The 23,820-nt window shown below is 38.3% G+C and overlaps 1 protein-coding gene across 4 annotated transcripts in view; it reads right to left on the bottom strand.

The window, feature by feature from the left end:
* NMNAT3 (nicotinamide nucleotide adenylyltransferase 3) overlaps positions 1-15,318 on the bottom strand; it is a 39,384-nt gene extending 24,066 nt beyond the window's left edge. Inside the window, exon 1 of one of the 4 annotated variants that reach the window (XM_081953848.1) lies at positions 15,298-15,318. The gene's annotated coding sequence lies outside the window, so the exon portion shown is untranslated. Of the gene's footprint in view, positions 1-6,747; positions 6,769-14,805; positions 15,036-15,297 lie in introns of those variants that run through there. The other 3 variants (XM_081953845.1, XM_081953846.1, XM_081953847.1) reach the window with 3 other exon arrangements.
* Between the last annotated feature and the right edge of the window lie 8,502 nt (positions 15,319-23,820).

Here is a 23,820-nt window from a genome sequence, read left to right as displayed (position 1 = left end):
CTATACAATATTTGTGTGTCAAGAAAGCTAGATAAACCATCTTTATTTCATACACTTTTAACCTCTGTTTTCATGACTACCCAGTATTAGTTTATAAATAATTACTAAAATGTATGGACTACAGTAAGAAAAGCTGAAAAACTAGGTAAAAATTGCTACCTTAATCAGCTCTATTTGGTAAAAATTCAAAAAAGTGAATGCTTGTATTTTAAGGTTAATAAAATAACACAATCAAGATTATGAATTATGTAATTAAACATTAAAACAGGTAATATACATATCCCAGTATCAGATACAAAAGAGAGTCAGAATACTGCAGAAAAGGAGAGAAATATCACAGCTAGTTCTAAGTAGTGTCTGATTTAAGCGTCACATTCTTCATACTGGATTAAGTGATCTTTATAGCACCTGAAATGAGCTGCAAGCCTACTGATTTGTCCTTGTTTCTCCTTTTATGTCCTCCTTTTGCATTGGTCCCCAGTGATTCTGACTATTTCAACAAGAAAGAAAATACTTTATTCTTGCTTAAATGAAGGTTGTTGCCAGGAAATTGGGGTGGAATAAAAAGAGGAGGGTAGATGCAGCTACTTAACAGGTAACACCCGCAATATACCTTTTCTGCCTGATCTGATGGGATGGGCTCAGGGGTGAGTTCCTGCCAGTTCTAACCTGTTCTATAGAAGAGGTTCCACAAATCTACCGTGCTGTTTAGAACCGGTTCCAACTCCCTCTCCCTGCCCATCCGCATCACGCTTGCCCCGCTCGTCACTCACTGATTGGCTAGCTCACCAATCACCCCGCCTGACTCTAAAAGTCCTATCTAAACCTTAAGTCTTAAAGCTGTCAAGTTTGAACATCCATGGGCTTTTTCCCCCCAAAGGGTTACAGGTGCAAGGGTCTTGTAACTTGACAGCTTTAAGACTTGCACACTTCAATGTCAGAGTTCCTGAGCCAACATGACTGGAGGAGGAATTCTGGAAGTTGAAGTCCACAAGTCTTAAAGCTGTCAAGTTTGAACAACCCTGGGGTTTTTTTTCTAAAGGGTTAGGGGTGCAAGGGTCTTGTAACTTGACAGCTTTAAGACTTGTGGACTTCAACTCCCAGAATTCCTCCTCCAGCCATGTTGACTCAGAAACTCTGGCATTTGAAGCCTGCAAGTCTTAAAGCTGTCAAGTTACAAGACCCTTGCACCCCTAACCCTTTAGAAAAAAAAAAACCCAGGGGTGTTCAAACACTTCAAATGCCAGAGTTTCTGAGTCAACATGGCTGGAGGAGGAATTCTGGGAGTTGAAGTCCACAAGTCTTAAAGCTATCAAGTTTGAACACCCCTGGGGTTTTTTTCCTAAAGGGTTAGGCATGCAAGGGTCTTGTTACTTGACAGCTTTAAGACTTGCGTGCTTCAAATGCCAGTTTCTGAGGCAACATTTTGGTTGCTAAGCAAGAGCGTTGTTAAGTGAGTTTCACCACATTTTACAAGTTGGCCATGCACACCCAGTCACATGGCTGGCAAGCCACTCCCACCCAGTCACATGGTTGGCAAGCCACTCCCACAAAGCAGGCCACACATACAGAAGAGGTTCTAAAAAATTTTGAAACCCACCACTGGATGGGGTGGACAGATGTAATCGGGAAGAAGTGGTCCCTGAAATAACCTGGCCCAATGCCATGCAGGTCAAAACCAGCACTTTGAACTGGACTCTTCTGAAACAATGAACAGTATCACAAATTACAATCATCCAACTCCTGAATTTGAAAAACTGCTCGGAGAGAAATTGTACAAGAGTTCTAATCTCACATGAGATCACTCCAGAACATGTTCAGGGTTTCTTATCTTACTACAGGGATATGTAAATATTAGATATTTGGGGACAGTTATTTTCCATGGACAGAATTAGAAACAGCTACACAACTTAATCATGTGAGCTACACTTGATATAGGAACTGTTGATTCTGCTTCAGAAGAATCAATGGAATAGAACAGGTTTATTACTCAGCAATCCCAGTTGTGTAGATGGCCACAGGAATAATTACTTACAGTGTGGATTCTTCACTGAATGAATGTATTGTACTGTAATGAACAGATGACTATAAAAAAAGACCAGTAGTACATCCAGTACCACAACCTTCTCCCTAAAAAATTGTAAAGAATTATACATAAGGGTTCACTGAAATTTGGAATGATAATTAAGCACATTTATTTGTTTAAAATCTGGACTCTCCTGCATATCTAGTCTTTATTTTATTTGAATTTAAATGCAAATGACATGAAATCAGTTTTGTCTTTTCCCAGCTTACTATTTTTAGATTGCAACTCCAAAATTCCAGTGGACTCCTTGGTTATATCCTCTCCCAGCAAAACTATTCTCACATACAATTAGGGAGTTAAAATTGGCAAACCCAGGAATTAACTATGTTAGAAATTATACATCGATGTTTTGGTCCAATTTTAGTCAATGGTTAAAGAATATCTAGTTTTATTTATTTTTATCATTCAGGAATGGAAGCCCATCCTTGGTTTTAGGCCCATTCACATAAGAAGACCTTTTCACTGTAGTGCTAACTTTTTTGTTTATGTTTAAAGCACCTTCCTAGCATATAAAATCCTCTAGAAGTTAGATAGCTTTTTCTTTGAATACTCCAACATCATATTATTCCTGCACAAACAAGGAAAGCATAAGGTTTTTTGAGTTATATTTCTTAACAGGTAACTCAGTAGTAATTGCCATTTAGTGCCACATATTTTTGCTCTTCATCAAGCTTTGTATATTCTATAACTGGTTTACTGCTGTCGAATCAACTTGCATTAGATAAACCTGGGTAAAACAATACATTGACAGGTTTTTTTTTAAAAAAAATTGTACAGTTATGTAAAGTTAATACCAGGAGGAGACATTCATATGTGTTTTTCCCCAAAGATCACACTTAGATACTTGCCCAGACTTTAGGTCCTCCCCAGACTGTAATAAAAAGTAGACGTTTTGGTCAGGAATCTAAATTAAGAAATCCTCAACATTTTCCTATTCTCTCTCCCCCCGCCCCAATTCTATCTGTAAAATAAGTTGAGTTCCACAGAACTGTTACTCAAGGAAAGTCTTACATAGTTTAAGCAATGTAATCATACTGGATACCAGTTACGTGCGGTGAGCTTTATGGCTGGTGAGGCTGGTGACGTCATCAGCGTGAGCCGCGGTCCCCTTCATGTTGACTCAGGAAGGAGGGAAATGGGACCACGTCAGCCTCCCTCCTGCACACATCCCATTCCCCGCCTTCCTAAGTCAACATGAAGGGGACCACAGAGCGCGCTGACTTAGGAAGGCAGGGAATGGGACGTGTGCAGGAGGGAGGCTGGAGGGATCGCACAGCGTGAGCCGCGGGACAGTGGCTCACGCTTTGCGATCCCCTTCATGTTGACTCAGGAGTCAGGAAGGAGGGGAATTCCCCTCCTTCCTGACTCCTGAGTCAACATGAAGGGGACCGCGGCTCATGCTGCGCGATCCCTCCTCCGCGATCCCTCCAGCCTGCCTCCTGCGCACGTCCCATTCCCCGCCTTCCTAAGTCAACATGAAGGGGACCACAGAGCGTGGTCCGCAGGACCGTGGCTCACACTCCACGGGACCACGGCTCACGCTCTGCAGTCCCCTTCCGTGGTCCGCTTCATGTTGACTCAGGAGTCAGGAAGGCAGGGAATGGGACGTGCGCAGGAGGGAGGCTGAGGCTAGAGGAGCCTCCTGCACACGTGGTCCCATTCCCCTCCTTCCTGACTCCTGAGTCAACATGAAGCGGACCACGGAGCACTCCCATTCTCGACCACGTGTGCAGAAGGCCTCAGCACCTTTTCCCTTTTTAAAATTTTTTTCATGATGAGAGCGGTGCGGCTCTGCCTCCCCTGCCTCCCCTGCCCGCACGTCCCTGCTGGATACCAGCTAATTCTGTTTTATTCCTGTTAAATCTGTTCACCTACCCCAGAAAAATATGTAACACTGGTTAAGCTCATATCAGTCACTTTTTATCATAGTCTATGTATTAAGGGACACTTCCCCATAACAAAATTGGAGTCATGTTTGCTCAACTTTGATCTTCCACAGTATCACAATTGCATGGAAGAATATCCAGAAAAGGCAATTCTTAAAAGCAGGGACGGGATAAACAAGGAGGAAGAAAAATATTTATGTAGCTAAATAATTTCTCTGTGTGGCAAAACCAAGCTTACGAATCATGTAAACACCAAGAAGCTCCAAGCTTAATGAAAATATTTGAATGTAGGCATATCTGTCTTATAGCTGAAGCAGAGGTGGGTTGCTCCTGGTTTTACTACTGGTTTGCTTCGCGTGTGCTTCGCAGTCATCCAAAGCAAACATCTGCAGGTCTGTGCGCATGCGTGCACAGTTCAATGTAAATTGTTCTTCATACATGTGCAGAACATTTACAGTAAAGTGCGCACGCATGCCCACTACTATACAACATGCTGGCAGTGGCGACTGGGTCAGCATGGGTCAGTCACCGCTGCCAGCATGAATTATAAACTAGTTTGGGGGCATGGCCAGCCTGCCAGCATTAAACTGGTTTGTGGGCATGGCCAGCCTGGGTCACTGCCAGTTATGCGACCCAGGCCAAAATACCATTGCCGGTTTGACCGAACCGGGAGCAACCCACATCTGATCTGAAGACATATAAAAGAATAGAAGTGTTAAGGTGTGAAGAAGACGGTTATTAGACATTGCTGGATCTGCTTTTGCACAGCATGGCCTATGTGTAGGTGGTAGAGTGTACAGTTGAAGAACCAGAAGGACTAAGCACAACTATTGGTGAGATATGCTGAAAGATTAGCTGCAAGAAACTAAGGCTGCCTTTAGAGAACATTGCTAAGAATAGCGCAACAAAGATTCTGGAATCTAGAAAGGAGTTATTTTTGTCTTCTCCCCAATCTCCCCAGTCAAGTCATCCCAGAAGTGAAAGTTCTAATGCTCTGAGATTAAGAGACTCTAAAAAGACTCCATTTGGAATTGTCAGTGTAGAATTCCATATGTATAATCTGTTAAATCAACAATACTTTATTTACTGGTAATATGCATAAATTATATACCTAAAACACCACAATAGTAAACACTATAATTTAGACAAAAACAATCTATATAAACCTTCAGTTTGTGTCCCTTTTATTAAATTTCTTACAAATACATAGTTTTGATCAATATGGAAATTATAATTTAGCTGTAATATTTTTAAAAAACACAGAACGTGTTGAGGTCGAGATTTTTTCCCCAAACTTGTTACAAAATTTAAACATTCACCTTTTTAAAATAAAATATGTAGACTTCACTTCATTAATAGATCAAAAAGATAAAGATGGTTAAATCAAAATCTTTTCAGAGTAAACCTTAAAAGTTTTAAAAAGTGTTCTGTGTAAGACTGCAAATTTTGTTTTTTTATCATTTCTATCCTGGAAGTTGGCAAATGGGCATATATAAGTAAATACTACTAAAATTTGATTATATGTTAAAAGCTCTGATAATTATTTTTCAGTTACAGACAGACCAATAGCCTTTTTATATTTTTAATAAAAAGCAGCAGTTTTAATCAGCAAATGGCAGTAGGTTATCCATGGGCATAACTCATAACACTCAACCTACACTCTATTTTTCTATCATTAATATTAAAGGTCTGACAGGTTAATTGAGAAAGGAATTATCTGTAGAACAGCCTAAGATTGCTTTCAGTTTAGCATTGTACGATTATCTGACAAAGTTAGTTCAAAGTTAACACTTCAAAGATATATTTAAAACAAATACTCCAAACTCAAATTTTCATCTCTATATTTAATTGTAAAATTACTTTAATCTTAACTTGGGGGAGGAATAGCAAATTGAAAAAAAAATGGTTTAATGCAGAAGGTTTAGCCAGGATGAACTAAACCTTCAGAGGCTTTTTGGATATTTGATCAAAGAAGCTGTCAGATCTACCATCACATCACTTCAGCCCTGCTTTGCTATTATGGCATCCTGCCATAATAGGAATAGGGGGAATAGGGGAATGTCGGGAGAGGGGATGACAGGAACAAGAGGTACCAGGAAAAATAGGAGCTGCGGTGACCCAGTGGTTAGAATGCAAAACTGCAGCTACTTCTGCTGCCTGCTGTCTGTCTGCAGTTTAGCAGTTCGAATATCACCAGGCTCAAGGTTGACTCAGCCTTCTGAGGTTGATAAAATGAGGACCCAGATTGTTGGGGGCAATATGCTGATTCTGTAAACTTCTTAAAAAGGGCTGTATATACTGTGAAGCAGTATATAATACAATACAATACAATACAATAATACAATACAATACAATAGTAGAGTTGGAAGGGACCTTGGAGGTCTTCTAGTCCAACCCCCTGCCTAGGCAGGAAACCCTATACCGTTTCAGACAAATGGCTATCCAACATCTTCTTAAAGACTTCCAGTGTTGGGGCATTCACAACTTCTGGAGGCAAGCTGTATAAGTCTAAATGCTATTGCTATTGCTACCATCCCAAGATAAGAGACAATGGTTGAAAGATCCAAGGACACAGAATAGAATGCAAATGGCTATTAAAGAGATGTCAACGTTAGAACTGTTACCAAAACACTAGTTTAAATACTAGTGAATATATTAACAAAATGTATATTCCCAGGGGAGGGCCTGGGAAAAGGAAAAATCATGGGGTTTATGCAGGAATATTTAGATCTGGCTTTGCTTACACTTTAACACTTAGCTTTAATAAAAGTATACCTTTCGCTACAAATGGGAGTTGAGGGTCTTTCTTTCCTAAACACCCAAGCTGGGACAGTCCTGATGTAAGCCCAGGTTGCATCTGGCCTTTATATTCTCCCATCTTCATCAAAGATTTCAAAAATTATGCTGCAAGAATGGAGTAGTAGAGATAGCAAGCTTTCTTACGTTAGCATGGCATCTTATCTGGCTAGGGAAATAATGCAACTCAGCTATTTCTGCCACAATGAACACAGTGGAGGATCTGCTTTGAGTGTTCTTTTAAGTATCCTATCCTTAAATAGGATTAATTAATCCTATTAGTTCTCTCATTATTCTTACATGTACTTTTTACTATTCCTCTGAAAATAATAGGCAAATGAATGTCTTTGACTTATTTAACTGTTTTCCTGTTTATGTCAACTGTTAACAAACTAAATACCAATCAGAATATAATTAAACATTTCACTTTAATTTGAAAAAGGCACCAAATGCAATATTGATTTGGTATGCATTATTACATTACCTCAGAGGCTTAATCAAGCAAATTAAGCTCCTAGGTACCCTTAGAAAAATATTAAGAAATAACTAAAGTGATATTTTCCACTTTATTATGTTAACTAATTTTGACATAGGCATAGTATTACACTTTAAGAATATGTACTATATCAGTGATGGTGAACCTTTTTTGGCTCGCGTGCCATAAGTGGGGGGAGCGCAGGGGGTCGTGTGCAGGCGTGCCGCACCCATAATGCAATGTGTGACCTCCCCAGTGCGCATGCATGCACTACAGACGCGACACCCTCATTTTTTCATGCTTTTTCGCCCTCCCCAGGCTCCAGAGGTTTATAGAAGCATGGGGAGGGCGAAAACAGCCTCCCCCCCGGAAGCCCTCTGGAGGCTTCAGGGATCTTCAGGAGCCTTCCCTGAAGCCTCCGAAGCAGTCACAATGACCCTCCGAGCAAACCGGAAATCACTTCCGGTTTGCTCGGAGGGTCGTTTTAAGCGCTCCGAAGGCTTCAGGGACCTTCAAGAGGCTTGCCTGAAGCCTTCAGAGGGCTCAAAACAACCATCCGAGCAAACCAGAAGTCACTTCCGGTTTGCTCGGAGGGTCGTTTTAAGCGCCCCGAAGGCTTCAGGGACCATCAAGAGGCTTCTCTGAAGCCTTCGGAGCGCTTAAAACAACCCTCCGAGCAAACCAGAATTCCGTTCCTGAACTTCCGGTTTGCCCACAGGGCCGGTTTTTTGCGCTCCGGAGGCTTCAGGGAAGGTCATGAAGCCTCCAGAGGGCCTCTGGGGGAGGGGGGCAGGGAGGCTCTTTTCGTCCTCTGGAGCCTGGGGAGGGCGAAAAATGGCTTTAAAAAAGCGCGCACATTTGTGCTGGCCAGCTGACAGGGCAGCATGTTGCGTGCCCTGACAAATGGCTCTGTGTGCCACCTGTGGCACGCATGCCATAGGTTCGCCATCACTGTACTATATAGATGGATACTTTAAAACCTTGTTGACAGATCCTTTCCTTTATTTTATTTATTTATTTATTTGGATTTATAAACCGCCCCCTCTCCCAAAAAGGGACTCGGGGCGGTGAAATCCTTTAAGGATTTCTAGGTAAAAAGACAACCGACAACCCGTCTTTCTAGGTGGAAATTTCTTAATCCATTTAGTAACAATTTCTCCCTCCAGATTAGTCCTGGGAAAAACAGAACGGAAGATACTTCAAACCTCCCAAGCCCAGTAATAGCAAAGTTTGGCTAATTTTAAAGAAAAAAAGAGAGAGATAATTGTTCAACCACATGTGGGTGAGGTTTAATGAGAAATATGCTTGTGAAACATGGCACTACATTCTTAGATAAAAGGAGCTTATTATCTCCTACTTTGTCACAGAACCTACCTAGGAGCCAAGCATATAATTAATAGCAAGGATGGTCACATCTAGATAAACTCAGTGAATCTTAATTTTCAGTAGCTAGGCATAAGAGATCAATACTAAGAAAAAGCAAATAGTTACACTCAATAATGTATAACAATTTGAAGATAATTTCTAAGATTTTAAAAATCTCTGGAGAAAGACCCCACATTTATAAATAACTGTTTGCAACTTATTTCATATAAAATCTTTCAATGTTCTGTGCCCTAACTTCAAATTCTTCTTTTCCTGTTATAATTATTTATAATTTCTCCTTCATGGTGAGCATAAATTAGCTAGGGCTGAACCATGAATTCCAACACCTGCAGAGAAAAGAAATTATTGAATGTAACGTATTAATTGTAAGCAGTCTACAACAGCAGGAGAGAGAAAATCTAAATTTTGTTTTATAATACTATTCAGTTGCAAACAACACTTTGCACATCAATGCAGCAAAGCCCCTGTGATGATTTATGTGAGTATGTGTTAGACAAAGTTAATGTGAATTTTAAATAAAAAGGAGGCGGGAGGGCTTAACCTCTTCTTTATTCACAGTTTTTATCTTCCAAATTCTTTTTTGTAATTCTTCTCTACTTTGCAATATTCCAAAAACAGACATCTAGATAAATAATGTGAGATACAGTAATAAAAATATTATGAGGAGGAGGATAACTGGTTCAGAAAAATCTCAGTTCCTCTTCCCATAACGATGGGCTACATCAATCTATTTTTCACCACTGTAAAGAAATGTAATCCCATTCTGAGCAAGGAACTAAGGCAAGGAAGATTCCAATATTTTATTATAGCAAGATAGAACTATGAAATAAAACAAGCTGAAGTCAGTCCAGGAATATACTTTCTACTAGAAAATACTGGAAGCAGTCTATATATTAGACTTAAGCCAGTTATTTCAATATTAGTAATATTAAATTATACGGACTTCAACTCCCAGAATTCACCAGCTAGCATGCTGGCTGGGGAATTCTGGGACCTGGGTCTACAATTAAAATTTCCAAGGTTGAGCAACACTGCTTTAAAATGATTTTAGTTACAGAAAATATCAGGTGGTTTATAAAAACAAACATGCTGCCAGAGGACTGAACTACCTTGTAGTTTTGGCAATTCCTGTGTATGTTAGTTACACTGCAGGTTAAAGCCTAATATGGGGAATAGGAAAAAAATATTTCTACTTCTGATTTTAAGAGGACTACTAGGCTAGACTGGAAGTCAATATTTTGTCCATCCCTACCATAACAGAATTTCTACCCAACTGATGGAGAAATCCAAGTGTGGATACATCTGATAAGTACTCTGTCCAAGAGAAATCTGATCCATGAATCACAGAAGCCAGAAGCATCAGATGGGACTTTACAAAGTGATTGCACTTGAAAGGGACTGATTCAGAGGCTATCAAAATTAACACATGAGGGACACACTCGTTATGGTCATGTTGAACAGAATTTAATCTCAAAGCCAGCAGTGTGAAAGTTAAAAACAAAATTTAGCCCTAGATGGAGAGATGTACCGGTAATGTCTTCACAGCAACCATTTAGTTATGATGGTGATGAAAAAGGGGCAGATATACAACCTTTGCAGCATCTCTCTTTCTCCCTCTCTCTGTCACATTCACCATTATAGTCAGTTTAGTACTGCAACCATCTCTGACCACAGAATCCTTTGACGTGTTCCCCCCCCCCCACCTTGCAGAGGGTAAGGATTATCTAACAAGCCGTCTCTTCCTGAGCTGCTTTCTTGGCAGTGTAGCACATTCCTAAAAGGTTTTAACCACAAATTAACAAGATCAGTTCTGTGATCTTAAGCAGTTGATTAGAACCCTAGGGCTGGCTCATGCTGCTGCTGTCAGGCCTGTAGTTATGTTCCTTTTAGGATCTTTGGCCTGCCACACTTTCTATTAATTTCCTATGCTGTTTTATTACTGTAGTAGTTGGGAGGGGGGAATAGAAAGGAGTAGAATTGTGGAATGTGTTGTTGTAATTCTTTCTAGAAGCTCAAGGTCATCTTTTGTCTCCGCACCTCGACACCTGACCGGAAGCAGAGGGGTGTAGATGCCAGCATGGAAGGAGAAGATTGGACCATGTGATGGATTATGGGTGTGGGGATAAGATCATGAACTTTCAACTGGGTGGAATCCCAGGAAGCAAAGCAGATTTGGGATTTCATAGCACAATGCCAACATGTCTGTCTTATTAAATTGGAGTTTTAAGGATAGCTCTGCCTTGAATTCTGATTTAATTCTGCATGGTATTTGGAATGCTGACAGCTGCCTTACACTGACAAGACCCTAATCAGTTTCACACCAAAGAATTTTGCTTGTCTCCTAAGAGGCTTCCAGGAAGCACATTAGGCAAACAGTGGACATTAGCACATTCCTTTCAATGCACATTCACTGTTGTGTACCCACTTATTCTCTTGTAAACCTTTCTTCTTCAATGAAATACAAACATCAATTCTCTTCTTGTTAATTATCCCAGCACCAGGGTGAGCATTCCAAAGGAATGAGGAAAAATGGCTACAAGACTTGCCTCTTTACCTCATGAGGAAGGTTCTGGAAATCTTCCCTGCCATTTGGATTCACGTGGCTGTTTTGGCGTATCCTTCTAAAGCTGTAAAGCAGGGGTGTCAAACTCGTGATGATACATCATCGCGACATATCACAATTTCCCCCCCCCTTCGCTAAAATGGGGGTAGATGTGGCTAGCACATAACACATCCAGCCTGTGGGCCGCAAATTTGACACCCCTGCTGTAAAGCAAAGGAAAGCTGAAATAAAATCATAAGCACATTTGTGGTTACATGATTTTTCACTTAGTGATGACTTTTCTGATTGAATTACCATGGTCCCTAAACAAGGACCACCTGTAGAGGATAAGAAATTCTGAAATGATCCATGTGCAGAAACATGACAAAGGAATCTTCCTGGGACTACAAGGGATCAATATAAATTCCTAACCATACACAAAATCCTATGCAGACAATACAGGAGAAAGTCACATCAAAAATTGCTTCAGAACCAAGACAATTTACACCAATATATAAAACTGGCTACAAATGCACCTGCTTGCCAAAGAAATGCAAAGTGGAAATAATGTCTTGATTAGACAAATGAATAAAAATAAGTCATTTTGCAGCTGTGTGTTATTAAGTATGTTGAAAACATTTTGGTATTATTTAGTATTTATTTTGGGACTAACTGTATGTTGTAAACATTCTGTCAAATTATGAGAAATGTCTTTGCAAATCAACGGTACTATAGTAAGTTTTAAGACAAATATGGGCTCATATACAGTATATCACAATGAGAAATGAGCCAGTTTGGCCTAGTGGTTAATGTCACTGCGTTAATTGGTTTGCCAGCTTGTGCTTATATTCTGAACTATACAGCAGAATGAACTATTTCTTATCTGACAATGATTAGTGCGCATGTCACATAATACGTCACACATTCCTTTAATTTTTTTTGAGATCTTCCGTTCACCTGCCGAAGGACGCAGGCACATAACTCTGCCAAAAGGTAGTTAATTGAGTTAGCAAGTTTTGTATCTTTATTTTCTTTTATATTAAAGTGTTTTTATTAGATCTTGCTTCGGGTTTTATTTTTGCTTGTCTTCAGAAGTATGCTACAAGGAATGCCAAGATCCTCGCCTCCTTAATTCAGGGTGGAAATCTCCCCTTGACAGTTAAAACACCAAGCTAGAAATCAGAAGATAATATGTTCTAGTCCTGCCTTAGGCATGAAGGGCAGCGGGGTGACTTAAGGCCTGTCATTCTCCAGTCAACTCACCTCACAGAGTTATTGACATGGGGCAAATAGAAGGAAGGAGTATTAGATATGTTCACTGCCTTCATTTATTTATAAAAAATAATAAATGTAGGATAAAAAGTATTAAATAGTAAAATAATGACTATGGAAGAATAAAAATGTAGTCTGCACACCTGTGCTCTGTACTTCCCAAATTTTTCTCGATACCATCTATTAGATCCTTTCATCAAAAATTCCCATGCTGGAGCAATTAACAAACTAACCCACCATTTAATCTCTCACACTTTACCTTCTTTTCAGAAGAGAACAGAAATAGAATTATTCCAATCATCAAGGCCAGATGCAGAATTCAGACATGGGTTAAATAAATCACACTGTCGCAGCAATTTTAACATTTTTTGAGACACATCATCTAAAGTTGCAGCCTTGCCACTGTTTAATCTATTTCCTGTTATTTAATTTTTATTTATTCATTAAGTAGCTGTATACATAGCATGTACTCCTGTACTTCTCCCAAAACTGTAAAGTAGGTTGGCCTGAAAAAGAATGAGTGGCACAAAATCCCCCAATATAAAGGAGTTTATTGCAAATCTGTCTGAATGTCAGCAAAAATAGAACAGGTATTGGGTAAGAGGCCAACTAAAGAAAGGTTAAATTTGAAAACCGATCAGATCTGGTTGGATCAGTAGGGTAAAACATTCCAGAAAAAAAATCCCTCAATATATTTCTACTTAGGAAGCAGTGGACAGTGCCTCGAAGTGTCTGTCTTATGTTTCCCAGTGCACACAAGGTATTATTTTATATAGTTCCTCATACAGAAGAAAATACAGCTGCAAGTAAAGGGATTGAAAAAATACTAGTCACTGCAAGTAAAGGGATTGAAAAAAAATACTAGTCACTGCAAGTAAAGGGATTGAAAAAAATTCTAGAATTCATGCCCTTTCCTCTACTTTGCTGTCCTTTCAAACTCAGTGGAATGTTGGAAATAAATCAAGAAGATGGTATACTATCATCTATTTGTCCATCAGCATAATGTCTCTCACACAACAGAAAAGAATGAGACTAAATTTGGTGAAGAAGCAAAGAAATGAAGTTGAACAATATAAATATTGTTTATTTATATTGCTTTGTTGTAATTTTTAATGCAATATCTAGCCAGATCTGGCTAAGTATTAAGTATTATTTATTTATATTGGTCAGATATGGCTAGAGATTGCATTAAAAATAACAAAATCCAGGAAAAAATACCCCAATGCATCTCTATGGTTAGAAAGCTGGTTGGGTAGCTGCTTGGAACGTACTCAATTACTGGTACTCCATTCTTCAGTTTTTCTCTCTTCTTCCTCACCTCATATGGAGGCAGTGATATGGATAACATTTTTCAGCCTACATTTTTACCTTCTACACAGGTAGGTTTTTCAGCCCTTCTAGAATCATTGCGTTCGATTTCAAGAACTAAAGTGTTTTATTTCCTACAGTATCAAACTACATCAACAAACTATTTTATTCTGCACATACATAAATTCTAGAGCTCAAGGTCCTATAAAAATTTCACTGGCTTAAAAATGGAAAGAGCTAGCAGATATCTTTTAAGACTCATCATTTGTATAAAATGTTTGTATTTCACTCATTTCTGTTTTTATTTTAGTGAAAACCCTAAACGTAACATATGCTGCACAGAAGGGGTGACATTAATTCAACAGATAATATTTCAATGACTTATAAATGTAAACATGCGGAAAACAATCTAGACGCTTGGCTAACATCACAGATGGCATTGAGATATTAAACAAATGCAACAATGACAATCTCCCGCTTTGCTTTGTATTTTGTACTAAAGATTGGTATTAACCTGCAGTAAGGTCTGGTGTGCACAGGTATCAATATATATATAATTTTTAAAAAAACAATTAAGAATAAATAGCAAATGTGTTATCAGCTTCAATCGACTGGGTTCCAAATGTAATTGAAGCCGCCTCTCGTATCCAATCTGGTCTTTTGCAGAAGTCATTAATCCAGATGAGAAAAGCCATTTGTTAATTGCAAAGAGTTCACCTGCTTCTTATGGCCACGGAAATAACTGGGGCCTTTAAAAACCGTTAGCCCCATTGCCTTTATGAAAGCCTTTCTTCTTCACATTGCCTCTTACTCCCGAGGACATCCCAGAAGTCAGCAGTTGCTCATTTTAAATGTTCTCTTTTTAGCCTAAAGTGAAAGCCTGCCATTTTCTTAGGCTGCCTCTGACCTAGAGGAAGAGCCTTAAAAGGGCAAGTGGAAATCCAAGCGGAGGTTCGTCCCTGACGCTGAACAATTTATTTTCACTTTTGAAGAACAGCCCTTCCTCGTTTCCGTCTTTGCCTCCCTTTAGAGCTGGGAAAGCGCAGTCACATACCTTCCTTGCGACAAACCTCCCGCCCCCTTCGGCGCCTCACCACCCTGCATCGCCCAAGTGGGACGTAAGATTTGAACCACCTTGTCCTCCCTTACCAGCCAGAGTCCATATCGCTGACCTCCGCCGAGTCCTTTCACCTTCCCGAACTTGATCACAGTTCTGCCCCTCGAGGGGAGGTGCTGCTCCCGGACAGGCAAGGCGGGGTAGAGTTTGAACGTAAACAAACGTAAACTTAATTGAGTTTTACGCATGGTTACCTTAACACATGTATCTCGCTTCTGGTTTCTGTGTTCAGCGCTAGTGTAAAAATGGTTTCTGAATTCTGTAGTACTCGCTGGTTGCGCTGCACTCAGTACTTCCCCCCACCCCCTAACAAGAGAAATACAATGGAGCACTTGTTAGGGGAGAAATGTTGAGTCCAAATATTGTATTGGGAGATCCATGATTTGGTAATATGTAAAGGTTAACGTCTTGGATGAAACAAATCCATACCTTTGTGTCCCTAAATTTCTCTTCATCTTACTGGCAGTTCAAGAATGATAGAGCCTTCATCGTCTTTGGCTGGACCATTGTTAAACCAGCATTTCCTTTTGCCTCTTACTATGACACCATCCAAGGGAAATGCTAAAACATAATCTGTTATCCATTGTTTAATTTGGAAGGAAGGCAGATTTCTTCAGTGATCTGAAACAATCTAGAGTAATAGGGTACAGTTCAGACGGTAAATATCATGCCTCTGTTTATTTGCGCATAATTTTCTGGTAACTCCAGGATGCCTGAGGAACACTTCAACTCAGAAGCTCTGAAACCGGATTTGCTGTCCTTTGAGTTTCCACAAACTGGATATGAATAGAGCCATAGAGTTGAAAGGAATCTAGTGCAATCTCCAGCTTGGTTCAAGTACTTCTGACAGGTTTCTGTCTAGTTTTTTGGGAGATGTTATGTTGTTGCAAAACATCTAATTTCACTGGTTCACACAGTCAAGAAGTTCCTCTGATATCTAACCTGAATTTATTTCTTTATAAATCCAATGGTCCTGATTCTGCTCTCTGGAGCAATAGGGGCTAAATCCACTCCCTCTTCTGGCTCAAATATATTTTCACATTGCTATATTATCTCCACTCAGTTAATTCTTCTGAAGCTAAACGTACTCAGATCGTTTATCTGTTCCTCAAAAATCTTAGTTTCAACGTCTTCATATCTGGTAGTCCTCTTCTGAACTCACCTTTGACTTTCTTGATTGATATATTGATCCAATTCGCTATTGCCCCTTTTAAACTGGGGTACTCAAGAGTTGCATGCTCCAAATAGGGCATGAACAGCAGCGTGGAGTGAACTATGTTCCTGTTGATAAAGGCAAAGTAATATTTGACTTTTTAATGACTGCACCACAGTGCTGGTTCGTGTTTAACTTTCACACATATTATTTCCTAATCAGGTTTCTCCCTCCCTGTACTTTTGCCTTTCATTTTTTCTACCATTACATGCTATCCTACTCATTTTAGCTCGTTGCTCAAGGTTATCTCCTTTAACATAATAGCATTAGATCTTCAGTCAGTTTAGCATTATCTGCAATTTGATAAATAACTTCTCAACCCTCTCATCCAAATTATTGATAAAAATATTGAACAATGCAAAGCCTGTGGAAAGCCCTACAGCAATATTCCTGATACTTTCCTCCAAGCTGAATGAATATCTTTAAAAACTATTCAGCCATCTATGAATTCAACTAACATTTCCATTTTCCCATTTTATTAAAGTGAATCTGGATATACAGAATTCAAAATAAAACAGTTGGAAAGGACTGTTTGAACAGGAGACCCTATATTACTGTATTCAACAAAATGAATGCCAGGAGTAGCAGTACAGCAAAAAGACTCTAGAGACTCCCCTTGGAATATTGTGTCTACAATAGTTTGGCCCAACATTTTAGGAAGGGCATGGGTATTATAGTGTGGCCAAATGAGAACAACCAAAAAGATAAATGTTTATTTTATCATGAAGCCATGGACTTAAATGACAAAAGAAGAGGATTTCAATGCTATATACAGAAGAATGTTCTAACCATTAATGTTCAAATGGAACAGGTTGCCTCAGGAACTGATGGACTCACCTTTCTGAAAATATTTAAACAGAGGATGAATGGACATCTCTTGGGGATGCTAAAGTATTAGGTTTCTACCCTGAGTTGAACACTAAAGTTTTTATTTATTTATAGAATGTACTTTTATGTTGCTGCAATCCAAAAACACTTTTGGCAGCTTTCTCTGAATAGATACAGATTAAAATATCCATGGCAGGAATAAAACCACTACAAACAGAATAAAAATAAAAGCCATATAATCTAAATTATAAATAACCTAAATAGAAATAAAGATGGCAACATTCATATTAGGGGAAAGCTCTCCTAAGTAATTACATTTTAAAAATTTCTCAAGGCCAAAAGGAGGGGACCACTCTGATCTCTTCATTGTTTCCTTGCCTCAGCCCATGAAATCTGAAAATATGGAATTTACAGCTGTTTCTCCCTTATAGATCTAAACAGTCAGGCCATGGAATGATATGTGGAACTTTCGCCCCACTACCCTCCCACTAGCCCCAGAAGAGGTGAGAGCATATCCCAGTGTGTCTTTTACTACAGATAAGGTCCTCAAATCATCCTACCTTGCTTTCTATTTTTTTTTAAAAGGTAAACCAACAAGACGCCTTTCCAACATTAACATTCTCTGGATATTACCAGTTATTCTGTGGTATATTATCGTGCTGACTTGTTATTTAACAGTAGCAATGCTAATAGTACTGAAAAAAAATCTTTTGATTTTGCTTTTTTCTATCCTTGACAAGGCTGTTGATAGACAGAAAGACAAAATGGAAGCAATGCTTTAGAAATCCAAGACCATAGAAATCAATTAAAGTTTAGCTATTAACTTCATGGGCTCCTTGCCTTTGTTGAAAGCCATATATTTTCTGTCCCTCTGTGAACAGCAGGAGACATAACATCAATTTTAATTTTGTTAATCCACAATTAAAAAGCACAAAGGGATGGTTTAATGACATCTTAGAAAAAATAGCTTCCCAGTTGGCATCTAAATATTCTTTTTTCTTTTAATAAGTTCATTACTATTTAGCTGCCACTTAATTTCAGAGTTTTAGTACTTTTTGAAGGGAAGTGTCTGAATACTTTATTACAGTTCCGCTACATTTCTGTTGTTAATGTGATTAATCACAGACAGTACTTAAAATCATTATGGTTTGGAAAAACATACAAATAGAAATTTTCAGACAAGAAATGAAGAGGCCATACACAAGAGTCTCTAAATCAACAATAAATCCTACAATTAAATCACTTAGCACCACTACTGTTATGATTAAGTTGCTTTACAAACTAATTCAAACTTTCAAAACTCTCGGAAACAAAATGTGAATTAATACAATGCAAATGTTGTGGTAAATGAGTGTGGACCTTTTATAAAATCATTAAAACTAAACCTTATTTTAAATAGAAATAAAGGAACACAGAAATTGTTCACATAACAGTACAGATAATACTGGTTTGAAAACAATCTAAAGGTAAAGGTTCCCCTTTCACATATGTGCTAGTTGCTCCCAACTCTAGGGAGTGGTGGTCATCTCTGTTTCAAAGCTGAAGAGCCAGCTCTATCCGAAGATGTCTCTGTGGTCATGACTAAACGCCAAAGGCGCATGGAACGCTGTTACAAGCTAGCTCAATGCAGTAGTGAGTTACAGATCCTGTTCCAACCAGTACAGTTGGAACGGGCCCGGTGGCATCCATATAGATGCTTGCAGTGCGCGCATGCATCTTAGCATCTCCGCGACGATCCAGCTGCTTCGCAGAGCATCACGCAGCGTTGTATGCGCCATGCGTGTGTGCGTAAGTGCAGAAGCCTTAAAAGACAGGTAAGGAGCTCAGGTGGGCGGGTGAGCTCTCTGGAGTACTGTACCAGAAAGGTATCCGGTGCTCCAGGCAGGCTCCGGTACGCCCGTACCGGGGCATACCGCTTGCAACCCACCACTGGATCAATGTAAACAAGAAACTAGAAAAAAGTATGTAAACTAGAAAACAAGCTACATCAATGTGATTTCATCACAATCTTTTTCTAAATGATGGCATTTTTTTTCTGATAATTTATGCTGATTTGTTTATGTTTGTAGAACAAATTGTGTTGTTGGAGAATTGTCTGTTTTAATTTGCTCTAAACAAAGTAAGAAAAACAAGATTTCAGATTTGTTCTTCCAATATAGAAACCTGTGCTTACTCTTTAAAACCCTTTCCAGACTCAGATAATGTTAACAAGTCTTCAACTTATTAAATATTAAAAGTTTAAATAGAAGTGTTTGTCATATGCAACCAATATAATACAATGAAAAATGAGATAGTAAATAATAATAAAAGACTGAGAATAGGATTTATGCGGGAAAGAAAAAAGCAATATTTATAAAGCCAAATAAATGCTTTTCCAATGACTCATCTGCAATAAGGCTTTTTAAAAATGTTCGGAAAATAAAGACTATCAATGATATTTTATTGCTACAGCAAATTTTATTTATATCAACTTCAGATTTTTATTAGCATTTTATATGTTAAGACAGTAAAATACACCATTATTGGAGTATAGAACCAGGGTTCTAATGCAAATATAATTTTTCTATTGATTTTGGAGATTAGAGTTTATTTCATTGGATAGCACTATATCTATGTCGTTTATGCTAATCACATTTTTAAAGCATGCTTTTGTAGGATGATTTATTTATTTGTTCCATTTATATGGTCACCCATCTCAAATGTAGGACTCTAGGGTGGAATTAAAGCAGGATAGGTTCATAAAAACAATAACAAATAAATAATTACAAGAAGACAAGATGAAAACAAAATGACAGTAAATGTAAGCAACATACAGACTCAACTAGGTAGCCTGGGCCAAAGGCTCTGCAACAAAGCCAGGTTTTTAAAGTTCATATGAAAAACCAGTAGGGTCAGGGAAAGTCTAATCTCTGGGGGAATGATGTTCCAGAGGGCAGGCACCACAACAGAAAAGGCATTTTCCAAGGAATACACATTTTGTAAAGGATGGTCCTTCCTGCTGGATCTTACATGACTGGGTAGGTTACAACTGGGACATGGCATTATCTACCATTTTATGAAGGTGTAATACATTCAGCCTCTTTTTTTTTCAAAGTTTAGAAATAATTGCCTGAACATTTTTTAAATCAGGTGCTTGCTTCTTCCAAGAAATGTTCAGCATTCACAACTTGGGGGCACTTTCTTTTGTTTACTATAAAATCTAGATACATACATATTGCCATTGCACTGTGGCTGGTTTCATAGGGTAAGTTCATTGTGTTAAGCCTCATAATGTGGAACAAAACATGATGGCTTGGCCTGGCCTGCACCTAAAGCAAGCTGTAAGTGACAGGGTTAACCTAAACAGCTCAGCCAAAGCAAATATCACATGTCAATATGTTTGTTCACGTCAATAGGCATCTGAGTGGAAGCAAAGAGACTTGCAGAAGAGACATGAAGTGATAAGTACATTAATGGAGGAAAAGCCAAAGAAGCAAAGAATATCAAGTTTAATCCTAGCCGTTCTATTGTATCAGTAAATTCCCCCCAATAGTAATAGAAGTATAGCAGTGATTGCACTGACCAGGAAATCTATGGATGCATTAATTCTGGAAACACAGCTTCTATAAAATATTAATAGTGGGATATATATTATGTATTATATCAGAGGATGATGATGATGATGATGATGATGATGATTAAATACCATGAAACTTTTGTCAACTATTAATATTTTTTTCTGGGTTGACCTGTCCCTAACCTGATCCTTCAGCTCTTCCAATTACCAATGCACTCATTCATTGCTACTGTAACTGAGTGCATCTACTTGCTCCTGGTTGTCCTTTTCTTTCTTTCCATTTTCATAGAAGTAGTCTTTGCTAGAGAGCTAGTTTTTTGCATAATGTATCTGAAGCAGGATTATTTGAGCCTGGTCATTTGTGTCTCAAGTGGTAACTCTGTCTTGATTTGTTTAATTTGTTAGTTGTCTTGGCTGTCCATTTGGAGTTTTCTCTAACACCAAACTTCAGAAGGATCAATACTTTTCCTATCCTCATTCTTCCCAATCCAATTTTCATTTCCATAATGTATCACAGGGAATACCCATGACTATCATGATTCTGATCTTAGACACAATATGTCATTTGAATATCTTTTTTAAGGCTTTATTGGTTGCTTTATGTAGGACAAAGAAAAAAACTGATGAACCTATGGTGGTATTTATTATTATTATTATTATTATTATTATTATTATTATTATTATTATTATTATTATTATTATTATTATTATTATTATGTTAATCTTTGGTGAGATTCACAGTCTTTGGGGCTGGTTGGTAGCTCAACAGCTCGAGTCTTCTTCTTCTTCTTCTTCTTCTTTTTCTTCTTCTTCTTCTTCTTCTTCTTATTATTTAATCTTTGGTGAGAGTCACAGCCTTTGGGGCTGGTTGGTAGCCTAACAGCTTGAGTCCTAACCAAGGACCTAGGAACTGTTAAGGTAACGTCGGAGGATATAAGTTGTTCCAAGTAGGGTGGTTTTTTGTAGAGTCAGAATGTTCAAGTCAGGTAAATTTAGAATTTTCAAATAGCGAGGTAGCCCTTTAGGTATAGCTCCAAGGGATCCAATTACAATTGGGACAACACATGATTTCTTTTTCTACAGTCGCTCAACCCCAATTTGCAAGTCCTGGTATTTTGTTATTTTTTTTCTTGCTGTTTATCTTCAATTCGTGCATCACCAGGTATTGCAATGTCAATGAACCATACTTTTTTCTTTTCAATTATTGTTATGTCAGGTGTGTTGTAGGCCAAGTGCCTGTCAGTCTGGATTCTGAAGTCCCACAAGATCTTGCCTTTCTCATTCTCTAAAACTTCTTAACCTGATGTTCCCAGTGGTTTTTGGTGTATTCAAATCCAAACCTTTGGCACAATTTCCAGTGAATAATCTTAGCAACGCGGTCATGGCGTAGTAGGTAGTCAGCTTGTGAAATTTTGCTGCACCCGCTGATCAAGTGGTTGACTGTCTCATCTTTCTCATTATAGAGGCGACATTTGCTGTTGGTGGTAACATGTTGAATTTTTGCCTTCATGTAGTTTGTGGCTAAGGCTTGTTCTTGAGTTGCCAAAATAAAGCCTTCTGTTTCTTTTTTCAGTACTCCTGATCTTAACCAGTTCCAAGTTAGTTTTTGGTCAGCTTTGCTTATTATTATTATTATTGTTGTTGTTGTTGTTGATGATGATGATGATGATCACATAATTAGTCAGATATTTAGACTGCATTTGGCATTTTTATCTACCTACTGAGTCATTCTCAAGGATTTGAAATAAGGAAATGGTTGTTTGATGGTATTAAAGATATTTTTGCAGAATGTAAGCTGTTAATTGCCTTTTGCAATTAACTGGTAATCATTTTGTCAATGCTGATAGTCTTCAAGTGGTGCTCCAGATGTTTTAGGATTGCACCCAAGATACCTTTTACTACTAGTATTATTTTTGCTGTCTTTTGCCCCAGTCATTCTACTTCTATTTGCAGGACTTTGTATTTTGCTATTTTCTCCAGTTCTTTCTCTACTCTACTGCTATTACCAGGTACTGCCACATCCATTATACCGACATTTTTGTCTTTCTTATTAACAGTTGTTAAGTCAGGGAAGTTATATGGCAGGTGCCTGTCTGTCTGAATTCTAAAGTGCCAGAGTATTTAGTTTCTTCATTTTCTATTACTTTATCTATTTTGTAGTCTCACCAGTTCTTGCTTGCAGGCAAATGATTTTTTTTTTTTGCAGATAGTCCAGCGCAGAATTGTTGTTATTTTGTCATGCCTTTGTTTGTAGACAGTCTGTGCAACCTTTTTGCAGCAGCTAACTATATGGCTCACTAACTTCAGATTCTTTGCAGAGGAGGCTATTTGCAATTGCTGTTTTGTCAGTTCTGGCTTTGTATGCATTTGTTCTTAAGCCTTGGTATTGTGCTACAGAATTAGCCCTTCTGTCTCTTTCTTCAATTTTCCTGCCCTGGGCCATTGCCAACTCCATTATTTTTATTTTTTATAATCACTTTTTATAACTTCAGGTTCTGTGCATAATGCTTCCTTCTCCTAATATCTGCAGACTGGTTGTGCTGAGAAAAAAAAACGCCCATCCTAAAATTACCTAGCCAGTTTTCATGCCTAAAGGAGAACTATAAATCAAAATGTCCCGGTTTCTAATCTGATATTTTAGCCACTACACTAGGTTAGCTCTGATTTCCGCAGTAGTGTATTAGGATTTCCAGCAGTTAATCTGGGACATCATCCCCAACTTTTCTTACAGTGATTTGCAAATGTAAAATAGGGAAACACTCCAAGAACAGGAGAAAACTACAGTTGCTGAATTCTGTAAGTCCTAGCACATGCATTGTCTGCACTAAACTTGTTTTTCATCAAATTCACAGATGATGTAAACTGCCTTTGGAATCAAAATACATACACTGATGTTTTACTATATCACATTTACACTAATTTTTCCAATTAAAAAAAAAGAAAACTTGGACTGGTACCCACAATTTAATTTGGATTCTTAAGAGCAGCTGCAATTGTAAGCTCTTGCTGCTTCATTAGTACCATTTTAATATTGTGTACCAAGTTCCAAAAATGATGTTGGGGTGGCTTCTGATTTTATTTTCTTACTTTGCCACCCTGCATTGCTACTAATGACTAACTTATTGTCCAACTCATTTAGTTGATAACTTTCTTTCTTTCATACATAGCCCTAGGCCAAACCTCAGAAAAATGCATGACTTCCATTTGCAGTCTCCCATGTCACATCGAAGAGATATGGCCATACAAAAATATTTATTTCTTTGTAATGTTTTTTCTTTATAAAAGTAATGAGTAGATGGAAACCAGTTCCCTTTAAAAAGTAATATCAGCTATAACAAAATTATAGTACTTATTG

The sequence above is a fragment of the Natrix helvetica genome (assembly GCF_964273705.1).
Source record: "Natrix helvetica genome assembly, chromosome: 5".
Lineage (NCBI taxonomy): Eukaryota > Metazoa > Chordata > Lepidosauria > Squamata > Natricidae > Natrix > Natrix helvetica.
The sequence above is the reverse complement of the archived record's forward strand: the minus strand, read 5'-3'. Positions and strand labels throughout refer to the sequence as shown.